Source organism: Lithobates pipiens, unplaced genomic scaffold (genome assembly GCF_037356315.1).
Source record: "Lithobates pipiens isolate NorthernLeopardFrog02 unplaced genomic scaffold, aLitPip1_a1.2 Scaffold_25, whole genome shotgun sequence".
Classification (NCBI taxonomy): domain Eukaryota; kingdom Metazoa; phylum Chordata; class Amphibia; order Anura; family Ranidae; genus Lithobates; species Lithobates pipiens.
In genome coordinates, this window is record NW_027507787.1 from 73,582,437 (window position 1) to 73,590,447 (window position 8,011).

At 48.7% G+C, this 8,011-nt stretch overlaps 1 long non-coding RNA gene across 1 annotated transcript in view; it reads right to left on the reverse strand.

Annotated features, from left to right (window-relative positions):
* Window positions 1–6,685, reverse strand: part of LOC143930339 (uncharacterized) — an 892,155-nt gene extending 885,470 nt beyond the window's left edge. The window contains exon 1 of the long non-coding RNA XR_013262756.1: window positions 6,601–6,685. This is a non-coding gene — a long non-coding RNA (uncharacterized LOC143930339). The remainder of the gene's footprint in view (window positions 1–6,600) is intronic.
* Between the last annotated feature and the right edge of the window lie 1,326 nt (window positions 6,686–8,011).

Sequence of the window (8,011 nt, forward strand, 5' to 3'; positions counted from 1 at the left end):
ACCAGAAGTGAAGAAAAATTGGCAACAGGGAAATAGACAGCAACAAAATTCTGACAGGGGTTCTAGCCTCCCACTATTTCACAAATTATATATATATATATGTTAGAAGGCTGGCTGTAGGCCAGCCTGTATTTGTGGGAGGAGTCGGAGACTATATAACCCTCCTCCTCTGTCAGGGCCAGGGTTGGGGTTTTCTAGGTGGAGGCACTGGCAGCCGGCGTTCAAGGAGGAGGCCGGTCAATCTATCCTCCACTACGCTCCTCTCTTCGTCCCTGCCGGCTTCCAGGGGGGGGGGTGATCCCGCTCGGCGTTCTCTTCCGGTATGGGAGGAGGGGAGAGTGTGTTCGGCTACCCCCAGCGCCTCTCTCTCCCCATGTGTATCGCTCCGTCAGCCTGTCCTCCATTTCTCCTGGTGTGGGGGACAGGGGGGTGATCGGCCAGCTCCTCTCTCACTCATGGGCATTGTGCTGTCCGCCCACGTTCTCCTGTCTCTGCTTCTTTCTCTCCCCGCCCACCCTCTCCACAGGTACAGGGCTCCTCGTGGCTTTTCTCCCATTGGGGGAGAGGTGGGTCGGCTGGCTCCGGCTGCTCCCTCCCAATTTGTGCCTTTTGCTCCGCCCGCCGATTCTCCTGGGGAGAGGAGGTAGCCGGCCGCCGCCGGCTCCCCTTCTCCCCTCGCAGGTACGGAGCGCCCGCTGTTTCTCCTCGTGGGGGGGGGGGAGATGATTGGCCGCGCCGTCTCCCCCTCCCCCCTCGCATATGCAGTACACCTGCCGATTCTCCTTGCGGGGGGGAGGGGGGGTAGTCGGCCGCCCCCCCATACACACATATGTTGTACACCCGCCGATTTGGTTGTCCTTCACTCTCCCCTCCCTCAGCTCTCCGGCAGTCGGCTCGGTGTTCCTGCGGGGGGGGGGGGGGGGAGGAGCTGGGGCGGCCGATCGTCGATCACCCCCCCCTCGCCCCACACTGGAAGAAACATCCGCCTGCTATCATATCCCCATAGCTCCGTGGGGCTGGCATGTGGCCCGCCCGCTCTTCCCGGCGCTCAGGCCAGGGGAGCGGGGGGGGGGCGTTCGGCCATCCTTCCACCTTGCCATGTCCCCAGTCAGTTCCCAGCTCCACCTGGGCGTGCTCATGCCGGAGGCAGCGGGATGCGTCCTTCCTTCCTGGTGCATGGCTGCACTCTCCCTGCCCGCCCACTCCTCATGCGTCCAGCCATTGGCCGCGCCGGCTCTCTCCCCCCTCACAAAATAATAAATAAATTGATAATGATGATGATCGGCCGATTCTCGGGGGGGGGGGGGGTATTCGGCCCCTCACATATGCCGGGGGGAGGGGGGGTTGATCGGCCGTCCTTCGCCCACATTCTCCCCTCCTTCAGCTCTCCTGCGTGCAGTCCGCCCTTCCCCACCGGTTTTTCCCATGGGGGGGGGGAGGTAATTGTAGCTTCCATCAGCAATTTTCTGTCATAGCATTCTGACATAGTGTTTTGCCAGCGTTTTCTGTTATAGCGTTTTTTCCAGCGGTTTCTGTCATAGCGTTCTGCCAGCGTTTTCCGTCATATCATTCTGCCAGCGTTTTCTGTCATAGCGTTCTGCCAGCGTTTTCTGTCATAGCGTTCTGCCAGCGTTTTCTGTCACAGCGTTCTGCCAGCGTTTCTGTCATAGTGTTCTGCCAGCGTTTTTTCTGTCACAGCGTTCTGCCAGCGTTTTTTCTGTCACAGCGTTCTGCCTGCGATTTTCTGTCACAGCGTTCTGCCTGCGATTTTCTGTCACAGCGTTCTGCCTGCGATTTTCTGTCACAGCGGGCTATCCAGCATTTCTGTCACAACGTTCTGTCACAGCGTTCTGCCCTGCATTTTCTGCCCAGCATTTTCTGTCACAGCGTTCTGCCCAGCATTTTTCTGCCCAGCATTTTTCTGTCACAGCGTTCTGCCCAGCATTTTTCTGTCACAGCGTTCTGCCCAGCATTTTTCTGTCACAGCGTTCTGCCCAGCATTTTCTGTCACAGCGTTCTGCCCAGCATTTTCTGTCACAGCGTTCTGCCCAGCATTTTCTGTCGCAGCGTTCTGCCCAGCATTTTCTGTCACAGCGTTCTGCCCAGCATTTTCTGTCACAGCGTTCTGCCCAGCATTTTCTGTCACAGCGTTCTGCCCAGCATTTTCTGTCACAGCGTTCTGCCCAGCATTTTCTGTCATAACATTCAGCCCAGCATTTTCTGTCATAACGTTCGGCCCAGCTTTCCTGTCATAGCGTTCTGTCAAGCATTTCGGTCACAGCGTTCTGTCCAGGTTTCGGTCATAGCATTCAGTCCAGGTTTTGTCACAGCATTCTGTTCAGCATTTTCTGTCATAGCGTTCGGCCCAGCATTTCTGTCATAGCGTTCCGTCTAGCTTTCCTGTCATAGCGTTCTGTCCAGCATTTCTGTCACAGCGTTCTGTCCAGGTTTCGGTCATAGCATTCAGTCCAGTTTTGTCACAGCGTTATGTTCAGCATTTTCTGTCATAGCGTTCGGCCCAGCATTTCTGTCATAAGCGTTCCATCTAGCTTTCCTGTCACAGCGTTCTGTCCAGGTTTCGGTCAGCATTCAGTCCAGTTTTTCTGTCACAGCGTTCTGTTCAGCATTTTCTGTCATAGTGTTCGGTCCAGCATTTCTGTCACAGCGTTCTGTCCAGGTTTCGGTCAGCATTCAGTCCAGTTTTTCTGTCACAGCGTTCTGTTCAGCATTTTCTGTCATAGTGTTCGGTCCAGCATTTCTGTCACAGCGTTCGGTCCAGCATTTCTGTCACAGCGTTCGGTCCAGCATTTCTGTCACAGCGTTCGTGTCACAGCGTTCGGTCCAGCATTTCTGTCACAGCGTTCGGTCCAGCATTCCTGTCACAGCATTCGATCTAGCTTTCCTGTCATAGCGTTCTGTCCAGGTTTTGGTTATAGCATTAGTCCAGTTTTCTGTCACAGCGTTCTGTTCAGCATTTTCTGTCATTACGTTCGGCTCAGCATTTTCTGTCATTACGTTCGGCCCAGCATTTTCTGTCATTACGTTCGGCCCAGCATTTTCTGTCATTACGTTCGGCCCAGCATTTTCTGTCATTACGTTCGGCCCAGCATTTTCTGTCATTACGTTCGGCCCAGCATTTTCTGTCATTACGTTCGGCCCAGCATTTTCTGTCATACGTTCGGCCCAGCATTTTCTGTCATACGTTCGGCCCAGCATTTTCTGTCATACGTTCGGCCCAGCATTTTCTGTCATACGTTCGGCCCAGCATTTTCTGTCATACGTTCGGCCCAGCATTTTCTGTCATACGTTCGGCCCAGCATTTTCTGTCATACGTTCGGCCCAGCATTTTCTGTCATACGTTCGGCCCAGCATTTTCTGTCATAATGTTTGGCCCAGCAATTCTGTCATAGCGATTGGTCCAGCATTCTCGGTCATAGCATTCTTTCTAGCTTTCCTGTCATAGCGTTCTGTACAGGTTCGGTCACAGCATTTAGTCCAGTATTTCCGTCATAGCGTTCGGTCCAGTATTTCCGTCATAGCGTTCGGTCCAGTATTTCCGTCATAGCGCTCTGTCCAGCATGGCGGTCATAGTGGTTTGCCCCTGGGTTCCTGTCATATCATTCTGCCCGGCATGTCTGTCATAGTGTTCCGCCCCAGGTTATCTGTCAGTGTTCTGCCCCTGGAGTTCTGTCATAGCGTCCTGCCAGCATGTCTGTCATAGCGTTCTGCCCCGGGATTTCAGTCATTGTTCTACCAGGTTAACTTTTAGCATTTCTGTCATGGCATTGTCGTGACATTTTTCTGTCAGTATTTCTGTCATGGTGTTTCAACCTCTGTGTTTGGCTTCAGAGTTCGCAGAAGGGCGTTCACTTATGACATATTCTGGTTAGGTTTGTCTGCATTCATTGTCATGTCTTATCGTATCTGTGTTCATGTTTGTACCGGGGTCAGTTAGCTAGGGCTCGCACATCGGGATCTGTCACGTCTACAGATCCATACGGGCTGAGGTTTCGTTATTAATGATTGTTGACCACAATCTTCTCGCCTGTATACCATACGTCATACGATGCATGTTCATTCACCACACCTGTACGTCTACCCACCACGGTCTGTGGGTACTCTAGGCCTGAGTTTCTGTTAATTACCTGTCTCTGCGCTGCAGGTTACTCGGGTTAACTCACTATTTCTCAACTCAAACACGGGGGGGGGGGGGGGGGGGGGGGTTCATCATTAGGTTCATTCATGCGCTGTGGTCTTGACTTTTCTGCCATGTTCTCATTCTTAGGTAGGCAGAGGGGCGTTGTTGTTGTTCTCATGTCTGGTTGTCTGTCTTTCCTTCTAGTTACGTTTTCAGGTTGGGCCGTCTTGGCATCCATACCAATATCAACCATGCCTGCACTCACGTACAGATGTCTTTTCGCCACTGGGCGCACCCTCAGGTTGGAAGCAGACAACAATTTTCTTTAGTGGACATCCTGTTGCATAGAGGCCCTGGTTACCGCCCTGGGATTCATACTCTCAGGGTGTGTCCAAGCCACGGTCCTTAGGTGGTAGGTTGGGCGACGTCGTCACCATTCTGGATTCCACTCTCAGCTCCGATCTCTTGTCTAGGAGGTTGCCTGGAGTACTGCTCAGGGACATCGGTCCAGTCATCTTTGCTCCTCCCCGGTTTGTTCCAGGTGGGGAGGGGGGTGCTTTAGTCACTTTGGGCATGGCTGGTTCATGCTATGGGACTTATTCCCCTGGGTTGGAGTCTGTTTCTCCTTCCTCGGTTCAGGATTCGGTCTCGGTTGGGAGGTCTCGGGCAGTAGCATGACCTGCTCAGATCCGGTGGGACCAGTTTGTCTTGGTGTCGCCATGTTGATGATGCTTGCCATGGCATCTACTCCATCACATCCATCAGGCAGCCAGGTTTCCTCTCCTATCACTGGTATTTTTGCCACTCACCCTCTCACATCCTCTTACCAGGTATGGGAAGGGGTGTTTTCACGGTGCTTCTTCTGGTGTGTGTTGTAGGGGTTCTTCGGGTCAGCCCTTGCTCTCTTTTCCCCACGTATCCTCTCATTCATAGCAGTTCATTCTCATGTCCGGGTCACCTTGGGCATCAGGCTCATCCTATCCTTCACGGGACGTTCAATTGGGTTTGCGTAGCTTGCAGGCTCTAAGGAGGTTCCTTCTCATCTCCAGGTCTGGAGTCGATGGGTTCTACTCTCACAGCGGATACTTACCGGTTACTTACGGTTGGCGTTTGGGCATACGTCATTTTAGGGATAGGATCTCTACCTTCCCTCTCCCACCTAAACTGGTGTCTTTTTGCCCTCTTTTCAGGCATACTGACCATCCAGGCCATGGCACACCTCAGGCCTTGTTTCTTAAGTAATATTGCATTTCCCACTTGAAGACTCCGATTACAAGTTAGAAGGCTGGCTGTAGGCCAGCCTGTATTTGTGGGAGGAGTCGGAGACTATATAACCCTCCTCCTCTGTCAGGGCCAGGGTTGGGGTTTTCTAGGTGCCCACCCACCCGTTTCCCCCAAGTTATTCACTCATACTCATAGTATTTTTCTTATTCTTACATTCAGGGTATGCCCTCTTTTCAGGCATACTGACCATCCAGGCCATGGCACACCTCAGGCCTTGTTTCTTAAGTAATATTGCATTTCCCACTTGAAGACTCCGATTACAAATATATATATATATATATATATATATATATATATATATATGTTTTTTTTCTTTTTTCTGGGTTAACATTTGAGATTTACATTTACTTTCCAGTCAGTGTGGAGGGGGGTCTCCCTGTTGGAGCCCAGGATTTTGAGTTTTATCACTGCATGTTTTGTTATTAATGTGTAGAGTTTGATTTTGCTTGCCGCAACCTTTAGTCTGATTCATTTTTCTCAAACATTTTATGCCATATACTATAAATGCAGCACTCTAAAATGAATTTCTGAGCACCTTTTTGGGGAACATCACATGAGGTGAGACTCGCTAGGTAAAGTATTGCTTATAAACTAGCACTAAACTCAGAAGTAATGATATACAGTAAATCCTTAAAACCCCTCAGAAATTAGCTCTTACCTAATTAGTTTTCAAGTTTTCTTACCTAACTCATTTTAAATTGTTGGAAAAAAAAACTGGCAGCAATGATTTTAAGAGACCAGAAGCACTGGAAATTAAAATTAAAAAAAATTAAAATGTCATAAATGAGTTATTTAAAATAAATGGTATTTCAACTGTGTTTTACCGTAATTAAAAAAAAAAAAAAAAAACTTTCTGAATCCCCTTCAATCATTTAGTGTTTAATATGCAGACTGGACACAGTTCTGATTTTGACATATTCACATACACTTCAGCATGCATTATTTAGGAAAAACATGGTGGGAATTGCCTCAAGCAATTGATGCAAGACATACTGAGAACCATATTAATAGCTTGAATCTTTCCTGATAATCTGAAGCCAACTCATTACCAGCTTATATCTACTAATTGGTAGAAGTACACATAAGATGTACAGTATTACCTTATAACTGTGTAATTTTATGCCCTCAAATTCTGTAACAAAATATCCACTAAGGTTTGTTAATAAAGCTTTTAACACTTTAACCACTTCCCGACCAGCGCACGACGATGTACGTCGACAGAATGGCACGGGCAGGCATATTGGCGTACAGGTACGTCCAATATTCGATGCCGCCCTGCCATCGGGAGCGCGCCGCCGGCGGCACGCTCCCGCGCTGGTCGGGACCCCCGTGAGTCCGGTCGCGGGACCCGCGGACTCGATCGCCACGGGCATCCCCGCGATCGTCTCACGGAGCGGCCGAATCGAGCAAATGCTGTGTAAACAACATTTGTCTATTCTGCCTAGCAACTAGTGACGCTGATCTCTGCTCCATATGATTGGAGCAGAGATCAGTGTACACTAAATGAAAGCCCAACCCCCCCACAGTTAGTAACACTCCCCTAGGAACACTTAACCCCTACACTGCCACCCACTGGTTAACCCTTTCACTGCCAGTGTCATTTACACAGGAATCACTGCATTTATATAGCAGTGATTACTGTATAAATGACAATGGTCCCAAAAATGTGTCAAAAATGTCCGATGGGTCCCCCACAATGTCGCAGTCACAATAAAAATCTCTGATCGCCGCCATTACTAGTAAAAAAAAAAAGAATAATAAATTATTAATAAAAATGCTATAAAACTATCCCTATTTTGTAAACGCTATAACTTTTGCGCAAACCAATCAATAATCGCTTATTGCGTTTTTTTTTACCAAAAATATATAGAAGAATATGTATCGACCTAAACTGAGGGAAAAAAATGTTTTTTTATATATTTTTGGGGGATATTTATTATAACAAAAAGTAAAAAATAATGCGTTTTTTTCAAAATTGTCGCTCTATTTTTGTTTATAGCGCAAAAAATAAAAACCGCAGGGGTGATCAAATACCACCAAAAGAAAGCTCTATTTGTGGGAAAAAAAGGATGTCAATTTTGTTTGGGAGCCACGTCGCACGACCGCGCAATTGTCAGTTAAAGCGACGCAGTGCCGAATCGCAAAAAGTGGTCTGGTCTTTGACCAGCAAATTGGTCCGGTCTGAAAGTGGTTAAAAAGATAGAAAACAAATATACACAGATGAATACAGTTGTGTATTAACCACTTTCCGAATGGACAGTAGTAATGTTACTGCTGGCTGGCAGCTCCCTTGGGCATCGCTATGTACCCATTCATCACGCCAAATTTCCTGGTTTACAGTGGCTTGCACACCCCTGCCATTTATGCTGTGGTTGGACACAGCACAAGTTTATCAGCAGGCTCGCAGCCAATGATTTTGAAGGTGAACATGCTGATTGCTGTGGCTAATCACAGCATAGATCTGTGTGTGTTAGGAAACAAAACCCAGATCTGACTGTTTTTTTTCTTCCCAATTTCACTTACCATTCAGAACTGAAATCAGGAAGAATAGCCAGGCAGTCTGTAAGTGAGTAAAAGCAGCACACATAC